This window comes from Lathyrus oleraceus, chromosome 2, assembly GCF_024323335.1.
Source record: "Lathyrus oleraceus cultivar Zhongwan6 chromosome 2, CAAS_Psat_ZW6_1.0, whole genome shotgun sequence".
NCBI classification, from domain to species: domain Eukaryota; kingdom Viridiplantae; phylum Streptophyta; class Magnoliopsida; order Fabales; family Fabaceae; genus Lathyrus; species Lathyrus oleraceus.
Genome location: NC_066580.1, coordinates 433,201,306 through 433,214,821, shown reverse-complemented (window position 1 = coordinate 433,214,821; position 13,516 = coordinate 433,201,306). Strand labels below are relative to the sequence as shown.

The 13,516-nt window shown below is 41.5% G+C and overlaps 1 protein-coding gene across 3 annotated transcripts in view; it reads left to right on the top strand.

Annotated features, from left to right (window-relative positions):
• Positions 1-13,516, top strand: part of LOC127119989 (protein SULFUR DEFICIENCY-INDUCED 1) — a 79,547-nt gene that overhangs the window by 45,958 nt on the left and 20,073 nt on the right. The window lies entirely within an intron of this gene.

The window sequence follows — 13,516 nt, the reverse complement described above, 5'->3', positions numbered from 1 at the left end:
AACATTTTGTGCAATGATATTTTCATTCAAGTAAATGCATGTTAAACATTTGTTTTTCCAATTGTTTTCCCTTTTCGCTTTTTGCATGAAATTGGTGATCACAAAAAACCCTAAAAACAGGAATAAAAGCAATCTTTTCATCTGCATAACGATTGTCTTGTTTGTTTTCCAAAAGGTTTTTCATATCGAAATCATTATGCAGGTTGTTTCTCAAACCCATTGAACATAATGATCGGACGTCATCTCCCAATTTTGAATTCCCTGTATTCGAAGTAGAAGAAGATGATGTTGAAGGGATTCCTGACGAGATTTCCCGACTTCTTGAGCAAGAAAAGAAGATCACTCAGCTGCATCTCGAGAATCAGCAGAACAGCCAACTGGGGCATCAAAAAAAAATCAATCAAAAAAAAAAAACAAAGAAAGAAAGGGTGCAAAAGAAATCAAAAGAAATCAAAAGCAAAATCAAAAGAAAAAACAAAGGAAAATAGCACCCTCAAAGTCCCAAGTTGACTGATGCTGAATTCGATCGAAAAGAAGAGATTAACTGCCAGGTGTCATGGTCAGTTATATCAGCAGAGAGTGACGAAAGCATTCGACTAGAAGGTCGAGTCTCGAGTTCTGAGAAAATGACCTTGTGCTCAAGAAAGTCTTGTCTTTCGTGCTCGATTCCAGGGGCAAGTGAACGCCAAGCTATGAATGTCCGTATGCTGTCAAGAGAGCCTTTTCAAGCAATGCTTTGACACTTACAGCAATGGATAAAGAAGTTCACTCGTCCTGTGAATCCAGATGCAGTCAATAAATACTTAGCCTAAACAAAGAAAAAGCAAAACAACTCGCTAAGTTGAACACCCCAAAGGGTAACTTAGGCAAAAAGGAGCGTCTCGGTGGATTGAAAACCCGAAAGGGCGGTCCAGGCAAAAGTTAGAGACATTGAAAAAAGAATTTGCATCTCGCTAGATTGAGCACCTCACACCGGGGCAATCTAGGCAAAAATTAGGGATTTGGCAAGTAACTGCATCTTGACAAGACCGTGTTCTATATCTGTCATCCGCCAGGAATTCTCTATGCGTTGTCGACCGAAGCTCCGAATACATCGAGATTCAGAATGGTAGAGGAAAGGTCATTATGTTCAATGTAGCCCTCTCCAATATATATCACCGATTTCAAACTTGAACAGATCTATGGAGTCTCGCCCTTTGCAGACTACCATTCCATCACATCGATTTGAGCTTTTACCCCATTATTTGCACCCTTATTTGTTTCAACTCAACAAATGTTTTGCATGTTTTAATTGATAAAGTATCATTGTTTTCAAAATAAACAAAATTTTCACAAATTGTTCTTAAACAAAGTGAACATTCACAATGATGAAAGGATACCTAGGAGACCCGCAGTGCTCTCCCAAGGGTGGTATGATTACCGACGGGTAAGACAGTCGTTCGTATCTCGAGCATAACTGTATCTTTGTCCTGTAGAACCTTTTCATGGTCTCTCCTCAGCGAGGTTGCTCAGTGCAGTGTTGGTTGAAGTTGTTCATCTTCACGTCCCCGACAGTGTAACATGTTTTCTCCAAGTCTCTGTTAGCCCTATAGTGGGGCATCCCTAATAGAGTGCTGTTTGAGCCCTATCGTGGGGCATCCCCAGCAAGGTTGTTGTTTTGGACATTATCGTGGGCCAGTTCTCAAGCAGTAGGTGTACTGAAGACTTCAATTTTCGTCTCTCCAGCAGAGCAGTCTTCTCCTCTCCCTGGCACGGATGCTTTTCTGCAACGATTCGGTATTTGGAGGATTGACGTCTCAGTATTCCGTCATTTTCTCAGGTAGGTCCTCAGCAGAGTGGTTGACATGAGGAACTTCATCGATGCCTATCTATTTTCACCAGAGATCTGGCTGATTCTTGGTATCTCTGTTCTCCAGCATGAGTGAGAAGTCAGTGCTCTCCCTACAGAGTTTTCATCAAGCAGATTTCCTCAGCAGAGTCTCCCCACAGAATGGAGTATTTGATCAGTGGGCTCCCTAGCGGGGTTTTCATTCACTTTGCATTTTGCATGTAGTGATCATTGCATCCTCAAATCGCGTAGCATTTCCATTCATAATGGAGCATTACGCCATAGAAAAATTCAAACATATGCATTCACGTGTTAACCCGATCAGACCGTCTCCCCGGCAGAGGCAGCTTCTTGTTCGACGTCTGTACAGCGCTTTCGCTACAGTTGCTCCTGACGGCACTCAGGATTGGTACCCCCAGAGAGGTTTATTTCCTCATCCGGTGGTGAAAGAAAAACCTGGTTCTACCCAGTAGCTTCCTAGTAGATGTGGGTGTGTCTGATCTCTCCATATAGAGTCTACCCCTTAAGCAGAAGGTGTCCATCCTTTCCTGCCATTTCCCCACTGAGATACATCCTCGTGGATGACGGTTGCTTCCGTTCCCTCCCTAATGGGATGGGTTTTCCCTATTGAGTTCTTTCCTCATTAGGATGGGTCTTGATCCAGTCTGCCTTTTCGGATCGATCCTGAATTGGCCTATTTGGGCTGTCTCCTGTTTTTCCCTGGGGCATAAATGAATAGTTGCTCACTAACCGGCACTCATTCATCTTATCCTCAGCGGAATTTGTTGGCTTCTACCTACAAACCGGTAGCTGTAAGTCCTATCGTCGTGGTTTTCTACCTACAAGCCGGTAGTTGTAAAATCCCACTTTCATCCCCTAGCAGAGGTAGCCTTTGTGGTTTATTCTGGTTGTTGGCCGCTACCTGCAGACCGGTAGTTGTAAGTCCTATCTTTGTGGTTTTCTACCTACCCAATCGGTAGTTGTAAAATCCCACTTTCATCCCCTTGGTGGAGTTAACCCTTGACTGGTTACTGTTTCCGTGGTTTTCTACTTGTCAACCGGTAGATGTAATCCCCTCTGTGCAGTTATCAATACCCAGTTGGCGGTATTGATATTCTTTTCCCCTCTGGATACTTGCCTTGATCAAGCAGTATTGTCCCCAGTGGGTCTTCCCCTTTCTTTTGGGTATTTGCTCCGAGTTAGCAATTTTATCCTCTTTTGATTGGTCAGCTTTTGCATACCTGTTCCTGGTACACGATGCCTTTCTTTTCGGTCGTTTATCCATCCAACAACCTACAACCCGGTTATGGATAATCTTCCATGCGAGTATATTATCTACGTTCTGACGGCTATAGATAATATATCTCATGCACTCTCTGGTCAGTCTTTTGATTGCTTTCTCCAGCAGAGTAAGATTCGTATTCCTCGTGGAATCGAATGTCCATCCTTTAACAAGTTTGCCTTTGCTCTCTTCAGGATGATGTCGGTCGGTTTATCCATTTAACAACCTGCAACCCGGTTATGGATAATCTTCCATGCGAGTCTATTATCTACGTTTTGACGGCTATAGATAATATGTCTCATGCGCTCTTGGGTCGAAGTTTTGTCCTCCCCAGTCGAGTAAGATTCGTATTCCCTGTGGAATCGAATGTCCATCCTTTAACAAGACTGTTTTTCTAGCCCTCTTCAGGATGTTGAGTGTTTTGGAACACAAACCATTTCACGTTTGGTCGGTCACCTGTTTCATACCTACAACCCGGTATCCTTGGTGTTCCTTCCTGTTGGCTCGCTGTCGTGACCTTGATCCCCAGTGAGATCCCCTGCAAGTGTGTAGCCTTGCCTTGACATGTGTAGATGTCGTCCTGTCAGCACCCGCGTGTGTTGTTTCTTTGGTGTCGGTAAACACCATCTTTCGGTGCTTTCCCAGTCATGCGTAGTGTCTGGTTTTCTTTGGTGTCGGTAAACACCATCTTTCGGTGATTTCCCAGTCATGCGTAGTGTCTGGTATTCTTTGGTGTCTGTAAACCTCATCTTTCGATGTTCATAACGTCGTCCCTTCCCTAGTGAAGTTTACTCCTCTCCGTTGGTGTCGATAAACGTCGAGTTTTTCCCAATTATCCGCTGATAATTTGGTTGTGTTCTCACTCTTCCCTAGTGAAGTTTACTCCTCTCCGTTGGTGTCGATAAACGTCGAGTTTTTCCTATGCGTCCGTTGGCGTATAGTTGATATCTTTCCCCACAGGGTCGTCCCCAGAAGTTTACTCCTCTCCGTTGGTGTCGATAAACGTCGAATTTTTCCTGTGCGTCCTATGACGTATAGTTGATTGTTCCCCGCAGATCATTTGGTAATACCAGATGATTCCCCTCAGAATGTTTCTCCTCTCCGTTGGTGTCGATAAACGTCGAGTTTTTCCTATTCGTCCTATGACGTCTAGTTGTACCCTTCCCCATGTGGATTTACCTCCCCGTTGGTTTCGATAAACGTCGAGTTTTTCTCATTCGTCCATGAACGTCTGATTGTATACCCTATTCCCAGTCATTCATTAATGTCTGGTTGATTTCCCAGCCAGAATCCCCAGTAGACGTCCTATTTGGTGTCCGGTTGTGGTCTCCCTTTCGTCCTATGACGTCTGGCTGAGTTTTCTCCTTCTCCGTTGGTGTCGATAAACGTTGAGTCTCCCTTTCGTCCTATGACGTCTGGTTGAGTTTTCTCCTTCTCCGTTGGTGTCGATAAACGTCGAGCTTCTCCCTTTCGTCCTATGACGTCTGGTCGAGTCTTCCCATTCATCCGATGATGTCTGGTTACCTCTCCGTTGGTCTTGGTAAACGTGGAGTTTTTCCCCATTTCGTCCGCTGACGTATGGTTGTATCTCTCTTCCCATTCATCCGATGATGTCTGGCTACCTCTCGTTGGTTGGTCTGGTAAACGTTGAGTTTTTCCCCATTACGTCCGCTGACGTATGGTTGTATCCTTTCCTGGCTATCCCTAGTAGAGTTGATTTACCTCTCCGTTGGTCTTGGTAAACGTTGAGTTTTTCCTAGTTGTCCGTTGGCATCTAGTTGAAATGATTTCTGTTCCCCATTCATCGTGTGTCGATGTCTGGATGTGGTTGTGCTTTTGAAGAGAAGAAAGAAAAGAAAAAAAAAACAAAAAAAAAAACAACAAGAATTTCCCAACAGTGTGCAAATTTCTACGGTTCTTGGTATTCAATCCCTGTTTACCCTGAAAGTCTGACAGCCGTTGCTCCCATCCATTCGGGTTCCCAGTTGATTGAATAGGGGCAGCTGTAGCACCTCAAATTTGCACCCTACCATTTTGTACATTCATTTCATATTAGGTCATAACATAACATGTCCACTGCATAACATTGCATTGTCCATTTGCCCAAGTGCAAGCTCAATTGATGGATCGGGTAAGACTGATCAGGAGAATCAGTCAATCAAGCAAGTGAGTGCCATTTTCATTGGGACAAGGCCCTAGGGTTGATTTATCAAGCTCATATGGTCTAAGGATCATTTTGAAGTGGTTTGGCCAAAGGTTGGATGCTCAGAAGTCACCAGTCATTGTTCAGTCAACCAGAAACCCTAGAAAGTCAACTATGGTCAACTGTGCCCGATTTTATGGATTGGAAGGTGGGAAATGGTTTGAAAGGCCTCATTCATGTCCATATGAGTCTCATTTGACATATCAAAGACCAAGGTTGAAGATTTGGAAGTCAGACAGAAAGTTTCCAAAAATAGCAGGTGACCTGTAATTTCAGCTGCCCAAAATGGAAAGTTTTTCTCCTCGAGATAACTTCATCATACAAGCTTCAAATCAACATTTATCCAACATGAAAGTTGAAGATCTTGATCTCACCTTTCCAAAAAGTCCAAGAACTTGAAAATCCAATGCATGGTTGGAAAATTAGGGCTCAGTGAATTTCAGAAATGACCCATAATCAGGAGGCCATAAGTTCCACATGGTTTGTCCAAATTGCAAGTTCTTTATATGCACAAACTCCATTTAATATGTACTTTCATGGTGCATAATTGGATTTCTTTTAAAAAGCTCCATGCAAAAGGTCATTTTTGAGGTGAACTAATTAATAGTGAGAGGCAAAATGGTCCAAAATGCAAAGTAGGAAGAATTTGAAGATGACACCAATTCTATCAGCTTCCAAATGATATTTGCAACTTGTTCAAAGTGAGAAATTGCTGCTACAATGCTTCTAACCATTCCAAGGGCATAAGAGCCAAAATGCACATAAACTCACATTTGCTAATCACCATTTTTCCCTAATCATGATTTATTGGTGGATTAAGAGCTTGGTATATATACTTAATCTCTAACAGAAACTGCACTCACTAATCATTTTTCACAAATTCAACAGAAATCCACAAAGCAAATTCTCTCATTTTCTCTCATTTTGGCTCCAATTTTACACAACACACTTTTGATTCCTTCATCAAGATTCCATCAATTTTGTGCGAATTTTCTGTTGATTTCTAACTTGCAGGTAATATTGAGCTTCTGTTGATCAAGATCGAAGCAAAATCGTGGCTGATTCTTGCTGTTGCGAAACCTGCTTCTTCAAATTGCAGTCGGTGATTCGTGTTGATCCATGCACCTTCGAGCTACAAGAACATCACTACACGCCTTCTTGATCATCACACTCGATCTGTTTCGCTGAATCGAAGCTCAATTCATCGCGATTCCGCACTGCTAGCTTCAAAAGGTTGGATTTCGAAACCGTCGATTAGTGCAATTAGCATAGGGATTTGATCGTGTCTTAGATGTAGAGTACAATAGAGTTCGAATCCTGCATTATTATTGAGTATTCATGGAGAAATTCGAATTTGAACATTTAAATGTAAAGCATTTCTTGGTTGAATCTCCCTGTATGTTATATTCTGGTCGAAGCCATGATGATTTTCGTTATGTACATTGCGAGACGATTCCATCCGTATATCGCATGTCCGTTTCCGTGTAAAATTGCTCAAGGCGATGATGAACAGTAGGGTTGATGATGAAGAACAGCGATGAAGCTTGAAGAACTTCTGCAGAAATTGCGTTTGATCTTGAACGCTCGGCTCCGTTTCAAAATTTGTGTTTTCGCCGGTCTCGTCCACTAGAATGCTGCCACGTCAGTTTAGTGATACTCAGCGTTTTAGGCCAGGAAGCGCTTATTACAAATTTGCCATTCTTGTTCATAATTAGTTAATTAATCCAAGTAACACCTAAATAATTATTTAAATAATTATTTCAAAACTTCTAAAAATCATAAAATGATCAATATTAATCCAATTAATTCGAGACTTTTTCTGTTAATCTCCATTTTTAATCTACTTTTTTTTAGATACAAAAATTAAAATTGTGCTTGGTAGAAAAATTAATTGCTATAGGGATGTTCATCATGTGTGCTATTTTGACATGTTTTACTATTTTAATCATGAAATCACCATGCTAACTCCAAATGAAATGAAATTTTAGAGTATGATTCTTGACACTCTCCTGGAATTTTTGACATATGATTTGCAATTTTTGAACCTCTGGTTTTTTAGATATGATTTAATTAACTTGAGTGTGATAACATGTGCCACAATTTGATATGCTGAGTTCATGTATTATTTTTCCATGCTTCCCTTTGGCCTATGGTTTTGATTTTTTGCATGAGACACCTTTGACATGTTAACTTTCAACATGAATTTTTGTGGATTTTAATAATCCATTTTCTAATTAATTTGGAATTTTGTTTGCTGCTTAGCAATTTTGACTTGTTGTTTGTGTAACATTTTTTTAGCATGTTACCATATCCTCATCCTTAACCCTATGAACATGAAATTTGGTAGAGTAGTTCCTGACATGTGTAGCTTTCATTTGGCTTTGGTCCTACTCATTTCCCATTTAATATCACTGTTTACCATTTGATTGAAGTTAGTGTACATTTTGTGACTTCATTTGGTTGTGTTTTTGCATGCTTTGACATGTTGAATTAATTCCCATAGTTCCACTAGTCCAAATGGCATGAAAATTGATATGTAGCTTTTTGAATGTCCTCTATTTAGGATATAATTTTTGTGGAATTTTCTATGCTGTTTTGGTATTTTTTTGGATGTAATCATTCTGGTTGTCCATATGTGATGCAACATTGCTTACTTTGCCTTAATTTGTGCGTAAAACTAAATTAGTGCACAGTTTGGATATGAGACTAATTGGGATCCCTTTGTAATTGAATTATCTTGGTTTTGATTATGATTTGCTTGCTGTTTTAGGATTTTTCCATCCTTTGGACCCTAGGCTTGGCCTAGTGGTCTAGTTACTTATGTTTGAGCTTGACTTTGACTTTTCAGGTTAAAAAGCTAGTGCCTTAAGGAGGTTGATGCATAATTGAGTTGTTTCCTTTGATCATTGTATACTAATTTGTTTGTGTTGTAGGGTGCTTGGTTCACATGGACTTGGTGCTATGCACCTCATTGTTTGATTGTTGATTGATTCTTATTGTTGTTGTTTTGTTTATGTTGGGATGCTGATTCTGTTTGACTGTTTCCAGGTACCCCTAGTTGCTCAGTTCTCTTAAGAACTTGCATTGCTTTGCTTATAAGCAATTAGCATTGAGGTATTGCACCTTCTTCTTCATGTAGTCTGGAGACCCGGTCTGTTATTTGACCGGGCAAACTGTCTGAAGTCCTCCTTAAGAGGCAATGATTGTGGTTGTTTATTTTTCGTGCCAAGCAGGTGAAAGTCCTCTAAAAGAGGCAATTGGTGGAAGTTAGGGATAAGCAATCTATCCCCCACTATTCTGTGAGTCTTCTCCTTGCTCCCATTACATGGTTGTAGCATTGAGATCACAAGCCCAAGATCTTGTGCAGTGCACATTGTGTCAGAGTCTCTGAGTATAGAAGGGTTCCCCCATTCTGGACCCATGCTCATTTGTCAGAAGCTCTCCCTGGTCAGGGATAAGAGCTGTGAGGTCTCATCCTCACTTCATCCTTTCATCAGCTTCACCTTAGCCCCTCAATGGCAAGGTTAAGAGCTAACCTTACCCCGATACAGAGGCTTGTTTGTTGAGGTTGATATGACCCCTCGACTAAAGCCTAGCCTTGATGTTTGAGCCCCTTGTTGGTGTGTTTATTTCATGCTGTATATGTTTGTGTGGTGTGATTGTATCCCCTAGGTTTGCTAGACTCCGCGTAGTCTCGTTTGCATGTCAATTAAGGTAGCACGGTTCCTTCGTATAGGACTTCCTTTCTTGCTTGAGCTTTCCTAAAACACAAACAAACATTATCCCCTCTTAAGGATACGTCAACTCCTTCTACTACAGGTGAGTAAGTCTCCAAAGGTCGAGCATCCGGTAGATTGCGTAGTGACGTTGTCCACCTAAAAAACACAAACCAACAGGAATAGTTTAGCCGAACTACGGCAACTCTGATTCTCATGTCCAGATGAGATACGTAGGCACGAGATGCGATGTCTTGTCGAGTTTGACTAACAACTAACACTAATGCTTTTCTCTCGCCCTCGTTGCGATTGAGACCTCCCCTTTCTCTTGCCCTAGTTGCAATCGAGACCCTTCTTCTTCCTGTGTCTTGTTGTGTGCTTGGAAGCTGATGTAAGTCCATCGAGTGGCATTCGGGTTCCAGTGTTAGTGCGTATTTTTGGTTCGGATGCTGATGTAAGCCCAGTGATTGGCATTCAGGCTCCACGTTTGCCTCCTTGTGTGTGTTTTGGTTCGGATGCTGATGTAAGCCCATTGATTGGCATTCAGGCTCCACGTTTGCCTTTGCCTGTGTTTGTTTGTATGCGTGTTAGCCGAGCTACGGATGCTCTGATTCTTCTTCGTCCGAGGAGATACGTATGCATAGGATGCGATATCCTAGCGAGCATGTGTCGTTTCCCCAATTCGAACTACTTTGACTCTGATGTCTATGCTTGATAGACTAAGTAGGCCCAGGATGCGATATCTTGCCGAGTCAGTCTTGTCTGTTTTCTTGTGTCTCTTTCAGCCTGTATAGATGTTTATTTGAGCAGTGTTTTAGCAACCATTTTCCTTCCTATTGTGCGTGGATCCCGTCGAGTACGACGGATGCGTAGGGGTGCTAATACCTTCCCTCCGCATAACCGACTCCCGATCCCATTCTCTTTGGTCGCGAGACCATGCTTTTTCCAGGTTTACTCTGAGCGTTTCCTTTCCCTCTTTTGGGATAAATAACGCACGGTGGCGGCTCTGTTGTTCTTGTTTTCCCGCCGGTTTTTCGCGTAATGCGACAGACCCATGCCAGAGAAGTTGGGATGTGGTTGACTCATTGATGGGCGACCGGGACGGTTGAAGGGAGACATGGGTGTGAACGATGCGTCGAGGAAATGTTGGAAAGATTGTTGGGGTGTTTGGTAGAGATATGGTTGTTGGATGTTTTGGTTTTGTGAGGTTTGGGCTTCTTGGCTACGGTAGGAGGAGGGGCGGTTGGTGTTGAATGATCGTTGGGTGTTCTGGCTTAGGCGACTTTGGTAGGGTGATGGGGTGGGTGCGAAGCGATGTTGACTCTCAGATTGATGGTAAATTTGTTGGTGGTGGTAGGGAGTATGCTCTTGGTATTGGGGTTGGGTGTATGGAATGTTTTGGTTGTATGTTTGTATGTTGGTTGAACAAAACGCTTGACGGACAGGGGGTTGTGTGTATCCGGTCTGACACTGTTGGGGGTTTGATGTTGAGGTGTCAGGTGTGTAAGTCATCTGGCGTGGATCATACAAGTACATATCCTCGGCGATGAACTAAAAACCAACTGATATGTACCAAGCCATATAAGTACGACTTGGTTTTTCTTCAGTTGGCATGACTGCGTCAGTTAACACATGGTCATGACGGTGCTTCCATTTGCGACACTCCAATCTTGCGAAGCTTTGCCATGGATTGAAGTTCCATTGGTCGTTAACTTTGCGCAGATGCCATTCTCCTAGGCTAGCTGGGGGATCTGGGATATTTTGGGGCATACCGAACTGCAGCTTCACACGATCACTGTTGTGCATCTCCACAGTTGTGAACCGTATTATCGGTGTGCATGCAGTCCATATGGCCGCGTCTTCAGCATTGACTTGATGGTCATGATCCAAATTAAGGTATGGACGCGTCTTCTTGCATTTGAAAAAAAGAATACAATCCTGTATAGGATCAGGTATTGTGTCTAAGATCACATATCAAAATCCAATATTTTTTTAGAATAGTCAATGCAAGTATTTCCCCCTTAAGGTACGAGACGATGAAGATGTTGAATACATGTTTGTTAGTCATGAACATTCATGCTGCAACTGTATTGAGTTGTACATTACTCTTCAACCATGTGTACCATCTCAACAGTCTCAACTAACCAGTCAGGATGAATCTGGTGAATTTGATCCATAATGGTCAGATGACGTCAACCCAGAAGCAGAAGCAGAAGTGGACGTCGTTGATGAAGAAGAAGAGGAGACCGAGATACAGGTTGATCACATGCTTGTAGCACCTCAAATTTGCACCTATCATTGTACAAACATTTTCATACTAGGTCATAGCGTATCATGGTCCATTGCATAGCATTGCATTGTTTTTTTTTCGCCTCAAGTGCAAGCCAATCAAGGAATTAGGTCAAACTGATCAGGAGATCAGTCAACCAAGCAAGCAAGCACAATTCTCAAGGAGCCAAAGCCCTAGGGTTTGTCCAACAAGTTCACACGACTTGGGGGTCCATTTGAAGTGTTCAAGTCAAGGGTTGAAGGCTTGGAGATCACCAGTTCATGCACAGACAGTCAAAAACCCTAGAAAGTCAACTGTCAGTCAAAGCAGTGGATGGTGGCCATTCTTGTGGAATTTGGGCACCATGATCAATAATCAAGAGTTCATACAACTTGGGACATCATTTGAAGTCAAGTTCTCAAGGAATTAGGGTTTGGAATTCATCAGTCAATGCACAATCAGTCAGAAACCCTAAAAGTCAACTGTTGGTCAACTGTCCATTTAATCAGTGATTTGATGATTGGAATTGGTTTGTGAGAGCTCATTCATGGCCAAATAGTCCTCATATATCATGTCAAACACCATCATGGAAGAATTTGAAGCCAGATCAGAAATTTCCAAAAATGGAAACTGGGCCTGTAACTGAAACTTACCAAAAATGGAAAGTTTTGATCCTCAAACTTACATCATGATACAAGCCTCAAATGAATTTTTGCCCAACATGAAAGTTGAAGATCTTGTTCTCCCATTTCCAAAAAGTCCTAGAACTCTTAATTCCCATGTGTGGTTGGCAAGTTATGATCGAATCGATTTCAGAAAATCTTGAACTTCAGAGGGCCATATCTCCCAAACCGTTTGGCCAATTTTGGTGGGGTTTTTTCCTACAAGTCACATTTGATCCCCTCTTTCCAAAAATATAAATTTCATGAGCCAAAACTTCACAAATCAAAATGGCATATTTTGACTTTTCTCATTTAAATGCAAGTTTGACCAAGAGTTGACTTTTTGATATAAACATTTTTTTCACATTTGGCCAATTGGAACAGCTCAGAAATATCATTTAGAATGTGTTTGCAAGCTCATATTATGCAGTACATGAGGCCATCATGTATCCATGCTTGGTTGCTTGAATTGGAAGAAAAGTACAAGTTTCAACCATGCTGCTCCATACCATGCCTTGTACCTCAAAAGAACAGCAGCATTATGCATCATTTTGCTGTCAATTGGAGCCTCATTTTGCAGCCTAAAACCAACAGAAAAGCCATTCCTTGCTTGCTTGAATTTTGGAAGAAAAGTACATGTTTTCACTAAATCCACCCATACTTCCATAAACCATCCTTTGTACCACATCACATAACAGAGATTTTATCATGGATTTTCTGTCACTTTTGAAACATTAGTGGCAGCATCAAACACATTGCAACACAGAATTCACTGATTCTAAAAAATATCATCTTTTACACTTTTGCAAAAAGCAGACCAAAAACTTCTAAAAGAACCAAGCTTGGCTAGCCTTGTTTCACCATCCAAGCATCCTTATGAGCTTGTTCTCACCTTGTTTTCCCATCTGTGAGCCCACCTTTTAGCATTGATCTCAAGAGGTTCAGTCATGGCATATTGGATTTAAAACTACTACAAGTTATTTCAAGGCAAACAACCTTCACCAACCCTCATTGGAAGGACCATTGAGCAACTGTCTCACTTCAATAACAACAAACAACATCAAGATCACCACTGTTCCTCCAAACTGGTAAAATTTCGAGCTCCATGATTTTTCAAATGGATACATGCTTAGTGTAGGTCTTTCAATGCTGAGTTTAGTGATGCCTTTATTTTTGAAAATGTTTGCTTATTCATGAAGATATGATGAGGTAAAGTTTGATGCTCGAAAATGTTTCCATTGATTTCTTGTTGTGTGGTTCAAATTAATGAAAACTAATGTTAGGATGTTGTTGTATGTTGCTTGGTGATCACAATGATATAGCCAATTGCAATTTCTGGGCAAGTTTGTGAAATCACAATTTGGGATTGCACTGTTCATTGAAACCCTAATCCCAATTTGCCCAGATTTTTCCCATTTTCGTGTGCATGGCCTCTTTCAGCATTAGCCAATGAAAACATTTCCTCACAATGGCCAAAACGACCGTGTTTTGATTAGTGGGCCAAAATATTACCAAAATGCCATTTTCTCAATATTAATTCAATTAATTTCTTCACT